This window comes from Leucoraja erinacea, chromosome 28 (assembly GCF_028641065.1).
Source record: "Leucoraja erinacea ecotype New England chromosome 28, Leri_hhj_1, whole genome shotgun sequence".
NCBI lineage: Eukaryota > Metazoa > Chordata > Chondrichthyes > Rajiformes > Rajidae > Leucoraja > Leucoraja erinaceus.
In genome coordinates this window covers 31,736,071-31,750,275 of record NC_073404.1, presented here as the reverse complement: position 1 = coordinate 31,750,275, position 14,205 = coordinate 31,736,071, and the positions used below count along the sequence as shown (strand labels likewise).

The 14,205-nt window shown below is 45.7% G+C and overlaps 1 long non-coding RNA gene across 1 annotated transcript in view; it reads left to right on the top strand.

Moving 5' to 3' along the window:
- The window catches only part of LOC129710885 (uncharacterized), a 30,555-nt gene extending 21,254 nt beyond the window's left edge, over positions 1-9,301 (top strand). Inside the window, exons 2-4 of the long non-coding RNA XR_008725746.1 lie at positions 2,802-2,908; positions 7,230-7,289; positions 8,529-9,301. This is a non-coding gene — a long non-coding RNA (uncharacterized LOC129710885). The remainder of the gene's footprint in view (positions 1-2,801; positions 2,909-7,229; positions 7,290-8,528) is intronic.
- Positions 9,302-14,205: the final 4,904 nt, after the last annotated feature.

Genomic DNA, 14,205 nt, shown 5'->3' with positions numbered 1-14,205 from the left:
GGAGGTTAGTCTCCGGGATGGCTGGATTGTCATATGAGGAAAGATTGGAAAGACTCGGCTTGTAGTTACTGGAATTTAGAACGATGAGAGGGAATCTTATAGAAATATATAAAATTTTAAAAGGACTTGACAAGCTAGATGCAGGAAAAATGTTCCCGATGTTGGGGGAGTCCAGAGCCAGGGGCCACAGTCTACGAATAAAGGGGGGGCCATTTAAAACTGAGATGAGAAAAAACCTTTTCACCCAGAGAGTTATGTATTTGTGGAATTCTCTGCCACAGAAGGCAGTGGAGGCCAATTCAATGGATGAATTTAAAAGAGAGATAGATTGAGCTCTAGGGGCTAGTGGAATCAAGGGGTATGGGGAGAAGGCAGGCACGGGTTACAGATTGTGGATGATCAGCCAATCAATGGCGGTGCAGGCTCGAAGGGCCAAATGGCCAAATGGCCTCCTCCTGCACCTATTTTCTATGTTTCTATGTTCAAAGTGTTTCCATATTGTGTTGTGCTGCTGCAAGTAAGAATGTCATTGTTCTATCTGGGACACATGACAATAAAACACTCTTCACTATTGATCCAGTCAAATCAAATCCTACTGTACTGGAGTCCAGTCAAGCAGCACACAAGTGTAGGGTGCAGAATATAGTGTTACAGTGGCATAGTGTTAGTTGCAGTGAGAAAGTACAAGGTCTGTAGGGTGGGAGATGCTCCCTGGTTCCCCTGGTACGACCGTTTTCTCCCCTTTGTCCATCCTCTCACACACCCACGTGGTTTGGTTTAGTTTAGTTTAGTTTAGAGATACGGTGCAGAAACAGGCCCTTCGACCCACCGAGTCTGCGCTGACCAGCAATCACCCCGTACACTATTCTACATACACTAGAGACAATTTACAAGCCAATTAACCTACAAACCTGTACATCATTGGAGTGCGGGACAAAACCGGAGATCCCGGAGAAATCCCACACAGGTCACGGGGATAACGTACAAACTCTGTACAGAATCGACAGGCGCTGTGAGGCAGAAACTCTATCGCTGCGGCACCGTGCCTCTCGCGTTAATCTCAAACTTCTCTCCATCCTGAGACTGCATTAGCACAAACCCTGAACATTTTCACATGCACAGATGTTGCCATTTGACCATTTCTATCAGTTCAATTTTTATGTTAAATGACATATTAAAAGTTTGTATTTGAAACCAGCCAAGCCGGCTATTGCAGCTATTGATAGGAGGTATAATAAAATATAAAGGAGGGGGATTGTTGACCAAATGGGCGATCATGAGCAAATATCAAATGAGAAAGTTAGTGTAGGAAGGAACTGCAGATGTTGCTTTAAACCGTAGACATAAAAAGCTGGAGTAACTCAGCAGGACAGGCAGCATCTCTGGTGATGTTTCGGTTCGAGGACCTTATTCCGAAATGCAGTGAGTTTATGGACTCAACGTCACGCCTTTCGATATGTCACGTGTATCTTTCAACGTATTGGCATGCGCTGTACACAAAGCTGCCAGTAGCTTTATCGTTTGCAAGATGGCTGTACCGTTCTTTGAAGACGTTACCGCAGAGGTTTGTAATCTTTAACCTTTTGTGAACTTTTCACAATCTTCTCGGGTTAAGTTTATTCGAAGGACATTGCCGTCCGATCACTGCCGAATTACGGTGAATATGATTTGCTTTTCCATCGGGTACTTAGAAATTGTATTTACCAGAGGTGAATGTTTCTGTTCTGCTTTGTTTACAAGGGTCAGGTTAACGGCACTCTGTGTAGTTAGCTGCTGGTGATCATTTGTCGTCGGGATACTGTATCATACGTGTTTCATTGATATACTATATAATACGTGCTTTTCATGTTCATACGATAGGAGCAGACTTAGCCCGTTCAAGTCTACTCCGCCATTTTCACTTTCCCTCTCAACCCCATTTTCCTTTTATTGGATATCCTCCTGCTTTTCCCCGCGAGGGTGACAAAAGTTAAATCAATGTCCATTGCAACCGCGGTGTCAGCTTCAATCAAACAAATTTGCTGATGTAAATCCAGATGCACTGGTGATATTTTGTTCCAATACTATTCTGTTTGTGCTCATCTTTGAATACAACAAATCTGTTTCATGAATAATTTGTCATGTTTGAAGTGTTACCGTACTGTACTTTTACTCATTTAATTCGTAATAATATGACAGTGTAACTGCATCCTGTTGCCCATATAGAGTTATAGCGTGACACTTCCCCCAAACTTGCGAGTGTCATTCACCCTGTGAGTGTCCCTTGCCCAGATACCCCCATCACTGGCACTAGTCCCAATGCCCCCCCCTTGCCCAGATACCCCCATCACTGGCACTGGTCCCAATGCCCCCCACCCCCGCTGATACCCCCGTACCACTGGCACTAGTTCTTTCGACTTTAGACATACAGCATGGAAACAGGCCCTAATATCAAGGATGGGACCTGGGTCTCTGGACCTGTCCACAGGTTAATCCACACCGAGCCAACGTTGTTCCAAATTAAAGTCCAGTCTGAAGACGGGTCACGACCTGAAGCATCACCCATTCCTTCTCTCGAGAGATGCTGCCTGTCCCTCTGCGTAACTCCAGATTTCTGTGTCTATCTTCGGTCTAAACCAACATCTGCAGATCCATCTTACACACGGACCCAAATGAGCATGTTTCTGGGCCATAAGAGTCCAATGATCCCACCGGCTACTGAGGAGCAAGTAGCATCTGCAGGAGATGTTTCACTGGTGTCGATGCTTGTCTGATGGTGGATATGTCCTGTTACAACAACATCCTCCCCTGCATCCCAACAGAAACCCGTGCAGCCAGTCGACGATCCCTACGGCATCAACGCTGAAGTGGTTTTTGGCGATATCTCCATCCCGCTAGTGGACTTGTATCCTGGACTCAACACTTCACAGTAAGTACCTCTTCATATCAGTGAGTAGACAAAATGCTGGAGAAACTCAGCGGGTGACGGGCCAGGCAGCATCTATGGAGCGAAGGAATGGGTGACGTTTCGGGTCGAGACCCTTCTTCAGACTGCTCCTCAAATCTTCATATCTGTAATGCACTTTCAGGTTTAGAAACACAAAAACATAGAAAAAGTCGATGCAGGACCATTTGGCCCTTCGAGGCAGCACCGCCATTCAATATGATCATGGCTGATCATCTAAAATCAGTACCCCGTTCCAGTTTTATCCCCATAGCCCTTGATTCCGTTAGCCCTAAGAGCTAAATCTAACTCTCTCTTGAAAGAAAGTTTAGTTTTGCTTAATTAATGGCACGTGCCGAGGTAAGGTGAGAAGCCTTTTGTTGCACGCTATCCAGTCAGCATCCAGCCTGTACGTGATTACAATCGAGCCGCCCACAGTGTACAAACACAGGGTAAAGAGATTATATAAAGATTTAAAAGAGTGGAGCGATTGTAATGAATGATTGCAGATCCATTTCTGGGAGCAGCATGCAGAGAGTGGCCTGGGTTCAGCTGCATCTTGGCTCTCATTCTGCAGCGGGCATAACAATTTGCAAACAAGGAACCGTGGACCCTGGTTTATACCAAAAATAGACACAAAATGCGGGAGTAACTCAGTGGATCAGGCAGCATCTCTGGAGAAAAAGAATGGGTGACATTGTGGGTTGGAACCCTTCTTCAGGCTAAGTCTCAAAAAGGGGCCCGACCTGAAACGTCATCTATCCATGTTCTCCACAGATGCTGCCTGACCCTTTTTGTCTTTGAACAAACTATCAGAATTGCTCAGCAAGAGGCAGACAGGATGTGATCTCCTTTGTGCTAGGTTATTGTTTCATCACCCTTTTTCTGATGTAGCCAATGAGGGATTTCCACATAGCAACAAAGTTCACTCACAGTGTCTGATCCGGATATCATGAACTTCCTGCTATGTGTCTTTCATTTTATCTGCGATAATATCTCCATAGCACCATATTTCACACAGACTAGCAACGTTTGGTTACATGGCAAGACAGTAAATGCTGGAGGAAGTCGGTGGGCCAGGCAACATCTGTGAAGGGAGTGGACAGTCAACGTTTCAGGTCAGGACCCTTCTTCAGCATGTCCAACCCTGGGGAGGCTTTGATAAATGGAGTCCGCATTCATCGACACAGCTTTACACATACACATCTTTACAGACAGGATGGGAGATAGATTCCCCAGCCATACATCACATTATACTTTCACCAACACAACATGTTGAATAGAAAGGTGTGTGGGAAGGAACTGCAGATGCTGGTTTACACCTAAGATAACATTGAAAGCTGGAGTAACTCAGCGGGTCAGGCAGCATAGAAACAGAAACATTGAAAATAGGTGCAGGAGTAGGCCATTCGGCATCTCTGGAGAAAAGGAATGGGTGACGTTTCGGGTGGAGAAACCGAAAGGAAAAGAAGAAATATGGCCAGTGATAAAGGCAGATATACAGTAGAACAAATGAATGAAAGATATGCAAAAAGCAATGGTGATCAAGGAAAGGTGGAGCTCACAATGGTCCATTGTTGGCTGTGGGGTAGGTGATAACGAGTTATACAGACAGTGAAACTCAACAGGACAACAGTGAAACTAGTACGATGACTAGGTTGGGGGAGGATGGAGAGAAAGGGGATGCAAGGATTACTTGAAGTTAGAGAAATCAACATTTATTCCTCACCCGCTGAGTTACTCTAGCTTGTGTGTTTGTTTGGAATGGTTATCATGGTTACACTGTAAATGGCTTAATTGTAATCATAGAAACATAGAAAATAGGTGTCGGAGTAGGCCATTTGGCCCTTCGAGTTAGCACCGCCATTCAATATGATTATGGCTGATCATCCAGAATCAGTACCCCGTTCCTGCTTTCTCCCCATATCCCTTGATTCCATTAGCCCTAAGAGATAAATCGAATTCTCTCTTGAAAACATCCAGTGAATTGGCCTCCACTGCCTTCTGTGGCAGAGAATTCCACAGATTCACAACTCTCTGGGTGAAAAAGTTTTTCCTCATCTGAGTCCTAAATAGCCTACCCCTTATTCTGAAACTGTGACCCCTGGTTCTAGACTCCCCTAAAATCTGAAACATTTTTCCTGCATCTAGCCTGCCCAATCCCTTAAGAATTTTACATGTTTCTATAAGATGAATGAATGAATAAGTTTATTGGCCAAGTATGTTCACATACAAGGAATTTGCCTTGGTGCTCCACTCGCAAGCATCAACTCGACATACAATAACAATTAAGAATGACACAATCAACATTAATAATAAAACATTATAATTTAAACATGTGAATGAAATAAAATACCAGGGCAAAAGGAGGCTACAGACTTTAGTTTGTTGAGTACAGCTATTGCTTGTGGAAAAAAGCTGTTTCGGCATTGACAGTCTGGAGTCGCCTTCCAGAGGGAAGTGGTTTAAAGAGTTTGTGGCCAGGGTGAGAGGGGTCAGAGATGATCTTGCCCGCTCGCTTCCTGGCCCTTGCAGTGTACAATGGTCAATGGAGGGAAGGTTGCAGCCAACAACCTTCTCAGCTGATCAGCCGATTCGCTGCAGACTCCGGAAGTCGTGCTTTGTGGCTGAGCCAAACCAGACTATGATGGAGAAGGTGAGAACAGACTCGACGATGGTCGTGTAGAATTGGACCATCATTGCTTGTGGCAGATTGTGCTTCCTCAGCTGCTACAGGAAGTACATCCTCTGTTGGGCCTTTTTGACTGTGGAGTCGATGGTGGCCCCCCATTTAAGGTCCTTGGAGATGATGGTTACAAGGAACTTAAAATACTCCACAGATGTGACTGTGGTGTGTTGATGGTGAGTGGGGGGAGGGGAGGGGGAGCTCTCCTAAAGTCTACAATCAATTCCACCGTCTTAAGAGCATTGAGCACCAGGTTGTTGCGATGGCACCAGGATGCCAGTTGTGACACTTCCTGTCTGTAAGCAGATTCCTCCCCATCCTGGATCAGTCCAATCAGGGTTGTGTCGTCCGCAAACTTGAGAAGCTTGACAGAGGAGTCTGTGGAGGTGCAGTCATTGGTGTAGAGAGAGTAGAGGAGAGGGGAGAGTACGCAGCCTTGCGGTGCTCCTATGCTGAGGGTCTGCGGGTCCAAGATGAGCTTTCCCAGCCTCACATGCTGCTTCCTGTCTGTCAGGAAGGTGGTGATCCACTGGCAGAGGGGTTCAGGCACAGTCAACTGGGAGAGTTTGGAGTGTAGTAACTCTGGCACAATGGTGTTGAATGCAGAGCTATAATCAACAAACAAAATCCTTGCATAGATCCCCTGGCGGTCTAGGTGCTGGAGAATGAAGTGCAGGCCCAGGTTGACTGCGTCATCCACAGATCTATTGGCCTGGTATGCAAACTACAGGGGGTCCAGCAGAGAGTTTGTGATATTTTTCAGCTGGGTCTTTCAAGGGTCTTCATGACTACAGAGGTCAGAGCGACAGGTCTGTAGTCATTAAGACCAGAAATGTTTCACCCTCTCATCCTTCTAAATTCCAGTGAATACAAGACCAGTCGACCCGTTCTTTCCTCATATGACAGTTCCGCCATCCCAGGAATTAACCTGGTGAACCTACACTGCACTCCCTCAATAGCAAGAATGTCCTTCCTCAAATTAGACCAAAACTGCACACAATACTTCAGGTGCAGTCTCACCAGGGCCCTGTACAACTGCAGTAGGACCTCCTTGCTCCTTTACTCAAATCCTCTCGCAATGAAGGCCAACATGCCATTAGCTTTCTTCACTGCTTGCTGTACCTGGATGCTTACTTTGAGACTGATGTACAAGGACACCCAGATCTCGTTGCACCTCCTTTTCCTAATCTGACACCATTCAGATAATAATCTGCCTTGTTGTTCTTGCCACCAAATTGGATAACCTCGCATTTATCCACATTATACTGCATCTGCCCACTCTCCCAACCTAGCCAAGCCACCCTGCAGCCTCATAGCATCCTCATCGCAGCCCACACTGCCACCCAGCTTTGTGTCATCTGCAAACTTGGAAATGTTACGTTCAATTCCCTCGTCTATGTATTGGTGACATTCTTATTTAGTTTAGTTTAGAGATACAGTGTGGATACAGGACCTTCGGCCAAACTAGCCTGCACGTTTTGTCTTTCTGCTGACTGGATAGCATGCAGCAAAAGCTTTTCACTGTACCTCAGTACATGTGACATTGAACTGAACTGGAATTTACAAAGACAGTTTGATAATATCAATGGGCACATTATAAGCATCTTGTTTATATTTCAGAGCTACAACACATCCAGTTCCAGAAACAGGGGAGCAGGGTTCAGTTGAACCTGAGAAATGGTTAGTGGTTCCTTTGTTATGTTTTTCTTTTCACTAATTTATTACATTTTTCATGATCCTTTTATAAAAATACGTCACTTAGACAAAGATAATGTCACCAGATTCAGAGAGTGACTATTTTTGGGATTATTTCGGGCACAGCGCCACAGACCCAGGTTCGATCCTGACTACGGGTGCTGTCTGTATGGAGTTTGTACGTTCTCCCCGTGACCTGCGGGAGATTTCCCCGGGTGCTCTAGTTTCCTCCCACACTCCAGACGTACAGATTTGTAGGTTAATTGGCTTGGTAAAATTGTAAAAAGAATTGTCCCTAGTGTGTGTAGGGTAATATTAATGTGCGCAGGCTCAGTGGGCCAAAGGTCCTGTTTCCGCACTGTATCTCTAAACTAAACTCAACTCAACTAAATAAGAATGCTTCCAACAATTTATCTGGTCGATAAAATGGTCAATATTTTATGCAGCTTTAGTTTAGAGATACAGTACGGAAAAATGCCCTTCTGCCCACCGAGTCCACATCGACTATTGATCACCCATTCACACTAGTTCTCTATTCTTTATAGAGGTGTGAAAATCATGAGAGGAATAAATCGGGTAGATGCACAGATTCTCTTGCCCAGAGTAGGGGAATCAGGGACCTCTGTAGGTTCACGGTGAAGGGGAAAAGATTTAATAGGAATCTGAAGGGTAACTTTTTCACACAGAGGGTGGTGGGTGTATGGAACAATCTGCCAGAGGAGGTAGCTGATGCTGGGTCTATCCCAACTTTTAAGAAACAATTATAGACAGGTACATGGATAGGACAAGTTTGGAGGGATATGGACCTAACGCAGGCAGGTGTGACTAGTGTAGCTGGGACATGATGGCTGGTGTGGGCAAGTTGGGCTGAAGGGCCTGTTTCCACGCTGTATCACTCTGAACAAGGTAATGGTGCAATGTGTGTGGGATGGGGTTAGTGTACAGCTGAACAATGTGACTGGTGAGCCCACAGCTCTACCTGCTGTAGCCCTGCCACCCTGGTGTTTGTTGAGGTTGAAGGAATCAATAACTGAACTGTTTCCCTGTAAATACTTTTGATAAATCTTCACCAGTAAATTGGTTTACCAACCTGAACCCTCTGGGCTAAAGACTCCATAACAACGACTAATGCTGAAGGTTGATTAATAGTTAATTAATTGTAAGAGCTGCAATCTATTCCGATGGACAATCTTTACTAATATTTATTTGTTCTTTCTGTTATAGAATGCATAACATGTGTCGGTGAAAGTTATTGTGGCTGAAGATTTGGTATTTCCACCAAGACTTTATATTGACAATGGAATATGATAGAATTATTTTTTATTATTATTGTGTAAACATTAATGATACAGTAGTGCTGGTGTCAGATGGGCATGATGACGGACGCACATCTCTGTCCTTCATGCAGCTACCTGCCAACTCTGCACATTAGTTTAGGTAACTCTAAAAGCAGTTCAACTTTATATTTGAATATTTAAATTGTGCTTTTCCTTTATGTTGTATAATAATGTATTTGAAAGATAATAAAGTTTATTGTTGTCATTACTTTACAAATATTAATATCATATTTATGTAATAGTATCTATATTACTAAAACTCTGTTCTTGACCGGTTTTGGCATTCTGTGCTGCGGTTTCCGAGAGTACGCCGCCACCTACGGCCGTCATTTTTGGCCACCTCGCTCAGAGGCCCCCTCTGCCGTATGTGTGCCGAGGATTTTTCCCGTCGATGAAAATTGACAGAGATATTAATGTTTTTACAACATTCCCCATTCTCTCTGCTGCCCCTGCTGGAGGGAGGGGGAGGGACTATAAAACCAGGAAGTGGTGTGCCTCAATCAGTCTCTGCAAGTGGTGTGCCTCAATCAGAGCTTTGAATGACACTGACAAATGTCTACAGCACTGCGAGTACCCTTAATTTGGTTTGAAAATGAAAATATGGTTAGAGGTAAAAAAGCACTGCCTGCAAATGGTTGTTTGGGTTTGGGTTGAAGTAAAAGGGCACTCTCTCCCCCCCCCCCTCCCCCCCCCCCCCCCCTCCCCCCCCCCCCCCCTCCCCCCCCCCCCCCCCCTCCCCCCCCCCCCCCCCCCCCCTCCCCCCCCCCCCCCCCCCCTCCCTCTCCCCCCCCCCCTCCCTCTCCTCCCCCCTCTCTTTCTCCCCCCTCCTCTCTCTCCCCCCCCTCTCCTCCCCCCCCCCCTCCCCCCCCCCCCCCCCCCCCCCCCCCCCCCCCCCCCCCCCCCCCCCCCCCTCCCCCCCCCCCCCCCCCCCCCCCCCCTCCCGCTCCCCTCCGCCCCCTCCTCCCCCCCCCTCCTCCCCCTCCCCCCCCCCCCCCCCCCCCCCCCCTCCCCCCCCTCCTCCCTCCCCCCTCCCCCCTCCCCCCCCCCCCCCCCTCCCCCCCCTCCTCCCCCCTCCCCCCCCCTCCCCCAAACCCCCCTCCCCTCCACACACCCCCCCCCCTCCCCTCCACACACCCTACCCCCCTCCCTGCTCTCCCCCACCTCTCCCCCCCCCCCCCTCCCCCCCCCCCCCTCTCTCTCCCCCCCCTCTCTCCTCTCTCCTCCTCTCCCCCTCCTCCCCTCCATTAGCGTGAGTGCGGGAGGGGGGGTAGTTAGTGTGTGATGCTGCACGCCACCTCCCTCCCCACAACCGCATGTTGGGGGAACAGACCCAACGGGTCTGCACTTGGTCTAGTTCTATATATAAACCTACCATCGACAGAGGTACTTAGAGAAGAATGGGAACGGGAACTAATGATAAAAATTAAGACGGTAACATGGGAAAAGTACTTGATACATATTCACAAATGTTCGATTAATGTAAGACATAATCTAGTTCAATTTAAAATTTTACATAGATTATATTATTCAAAAACAAGATTTAACAAATTTTATCCAAATATATCCGCCATTTGTGATAAATGTCTATCGCAAAATGCAACTATAACACACTCCTTAGTTTCCTGCATAAAACGTTATAGATTTTGGAGTGATATTTTCGAAATATTTACAAAATTATTTAAGATAAGAATGGAACCTAATGCTGAAATGATTATATTTGGAGCAATGGAAGATGGGAATAAATTGAACACATCTCAAAATTTATTTTTTAACTATGGTTTAATAATAGCAAAAAAATTAATACTTAAATTTTGGAAAAATACATCAATACCAACGCTTAAAATGTGGATTGCAAGTAGATTGGACACCGCTCATCTTGAGGAAATGTGATTCCTCCCTAATGGATAAATCAGACCAATTCAGAACAAGTTGGTCTCCATTTGCCGTCTTTTTGGAATCATATGATGCAACACAATTGTAAAAAATAACAGTTTCAGGACTGGATGAGGGTTGGACAAGATTATATATAATGAGCTCCTTTTTTAAAAATGTTTTATTCTCTTTTTTCTATTTTCTTTTTCTCAACTTTCTTCATTCATTGGTCGTTTTTATTTTTCTTCACACACTATACACCTCACACTTTTCTATCCTTTACTATCTAACTTATTTGTCTTATTCTAATCTTTCTTTATTATAACAAAAAAAAAGCTGTACATAAAATGTATTATGACAAATATATATTAGGCACTTTGGTGCCATATGATTGTACTTACTTCTAATAAAATAAAATATTAAAAAAAAATATATATATATATATATATATATAAACAAGGAATTGCAGATGCTGGTTTACACAAAAAGACACAAAGTGCTGGAGTAACTCAGCGGGTCAGGCAGTGGTATATTATCATCCATTAATACAATAATGTCAACATAGTACTGCACTGATGCTGCATAAACACTACCTCTAACCAAGGCCACAGCGAGAGTCAAGGTTTGTATTAGTGTGTTGACTTGCCCATGCAACATGGGACAGTACAACGAGAGAGTCATATAACACGTCTCCTCCTTCCCACACTTTGAGAAGAGCTCTTGGTGCAAAGGTGCAGCTCCTGCTGAGCTTGGATGTGAAACCCCTTGTGGTCGCTGGCTAATGGGCGCAAGAGTTTATATGGTTATGTAAATGAACTACAGAAATTTGAGAGGAAGTGGCCACAACCAGGGGCACAATGTTGGCTCTGCTATACTCCGCTTATTTCCCAAAGGCAGCTTTCAGAAGAGTGAGGACCAATTTATTTTTTATATATGCATTTTTTGCTGAATAGTGAAAGGCCTGGATAGAGTGGTTGTGGAGAATCTGCCATTCTGGCAGTGAGTATCCTCTAGAAAATGCAGCAGTGTCACTTCCACAATAACGTCTCCAACCACAACTCCTCAAACTAGGAAAGGATGCAGAGTGCTGGAGTAACTCAGCGGGTCAGGCAGCATCTGTGGAGAACATGGATAGGTGACGTTTCACACAGTGCAGTGCTGGAGTAACTCAGCGGGTCAGGCAGCATCTGTGGAGAACATGGATAGGTGACGTTTCACAGAGTGCTGGAGTAACTCAGCGGGTCAGGTGTCCTTTTGTCTGTAAATACAGTACAAACTCAGGGGCAGAGGTTAGTGAGGGTGACCTGCCTTGCAACAAAGTCAGCGATCGACCGAGGGCAGAGTCAAGGAGCCCTGGTCAAAATGTAGTCAATCAGTATCATGGAAGAACAATCCAACGCCAGCGAGGTCGGAGTCGGGCCGAGGTGGCTGTCCGCGCACCGAGAACAAAGGAGCAACCGGCGTGGGGGGGGTGGGTTTAGAAGGGATGTGTATTTTTTGCAACTTTGTCGAGCCTTTGAGACAACTCTCGTGTGTACACAAACAAAGAACTTCACTGCACCTGGCTGGGTACATATAACAATAAAGTGTCATCATCATCAACATGGAAGGACACTCCAGTGGGTGCAGTCCACCTACAGAGAGGGTAGAGTGTTGTTGTGAGTCCACCATCCTCACCTCCATCTTCAGTGCAAGAGTTCCTCAGACCAATCCACCTCCTTCATCATTGGCCTTCCATCCATCATGAGGCCAACAGTGGGGACATTCTCTGTTGATGATCACTCGTTTATTGCCATTTACATATTTTCAAGATAAAGGCGCCCATCCCTGCATTTATATAATTAGGTAGCATTTGGGCATAGTGTGGAGATAAGGCAGTGCAGATGCTGGTTTATACAAGAAAGGCACAGAGTGCTGGAGTAAGTCAGCGGGTCAGGCAGCATCTGTGGAGGGAATGGACAGAGGACGTTTTACTTTCTTGTAGGGGTAGTTTACATGTTCACTCTCCAAATCTTCAGTGCACTGAGGGTGGACCTGCTGACCAATCCACCTCAGCTCCATCTACGGGTGGCCTGTGCTGCACCATCCCCGTGACCACGTGGGTGGGGACATTCTCCCACACTGATGTGCAGGTTTGAAGGTTTATTGCTTCAGTAAAATTACTAATTGTCCCTATTGTGTAAGATAGTGCCAGTGTACGGGGTAATCGCTGGTTGGCACGGACTCGGTGGGCCAAAAGTTCCTGCTTTGTATCTCTAAAGTCTAAAGTGAAGTCTAAAGTCAGATGTCCACTTGGGTGTTGTACTCACTTGTTGCATTTAGCTTTGAGACCACAACATAAATCTACATTAACTCAAGGCACAATGAGCGTAAATCAGGGAATGACATGGAACTGGACAGCACAGGAACAGGCCCTTCAGCCCACAATGTCTGTACCGAACATCTCATCTACTTGCACATGATGCATCTCCCTCCATTCCCTGTGAACCACTCCTGTAAAGCTGCATCATAACCTCCTGAGTGAAATCATTCAGAGGGTGGTGGGTGCCTGGAACACGCGGCCAGGGTTGGTGGTGGTGGAGGCAGATATGATAATGGTGTTTAAGAGGCTTTTAGATCGGCACGGTTATGAAGGAGATTGCGAGATTCGGATGCAGGCAGAAAATATTAACGGCATCATGTACAGCACAGATATTGTGGGCCGAAGGGCCTGTTCCTATGCTGTATCGTTCTATTCGCTCTTTGGTCTAAGCATGACGAGGCTCGGTGAATATTCTTCACTCACAAATTATGCATGGAATTGGAAATCCATGGTGAAAAAATGTATTCAAATATAGTGAGCACAAGCAGAGTGTTGGAGGAAATCAGTGGACCAGGCAACATCTGTGGAGGGAAATAGGTCCCAATCTGAAATATTCTCCTTTTACTCCCTCCACAGACGCTGCCTGACCCGTTGAGTTCCTCCAGCACTTTGTGTTTTCTGAAGGTCCCACCCTCTGCAGTTCCTTGTGTCTCAATTACAAGGCTTGATTTATCGGACTAAAACTCCCCACCCATCCAGGTAAAAACTATTGGAAGTGAAATGGCACAACTATCACAGGAGACTCCTCTCTATGGGCAAAACACAAAGTACTTGAGGAATGCAGAGCATCATCAGGGTCAGTCATCATATGTGGAGGGAATGAACAGGCCATGTTTTGGGGCAGGACTGTTTATTTATCAGGGCCGCTAGCATTTAGTTCAAGAGGGCTAGAATACAGAAAAACAGTGATGTATTGCTGAGGTCTATAAGGCACTGGTCAGGCCACATTTGGAGTACTGTGAGCAAATTTAGGCACCATATCTGAAGAAGGATGTGCTGGCTCTGGAGTGGGTCCAGAGGAGGTTTACAAGAATGATCCCAGGAATGAGTGGGTTAACACATAATGAGTGTTTGACGGCACTGGGCTTGCAATCGCTGGAGTTTAAAGAATCATAAAACCATAAGAGATAGCAGCAGATTGAGGCCATTCGGCCCATCAAGTCTACTACACCATTCAATCATGGCTGATCTATATCTCCCTCCTAACCCCATTTTCCTGCCTTCTCCTCATACCTCTGATACCCATACTAATCAAGAATCTATCTATCTCTGCCTTAAATATATCCACTGACAGCCTCCACAGCCTTCTGTGAGGGGGTCCTCATTGAAA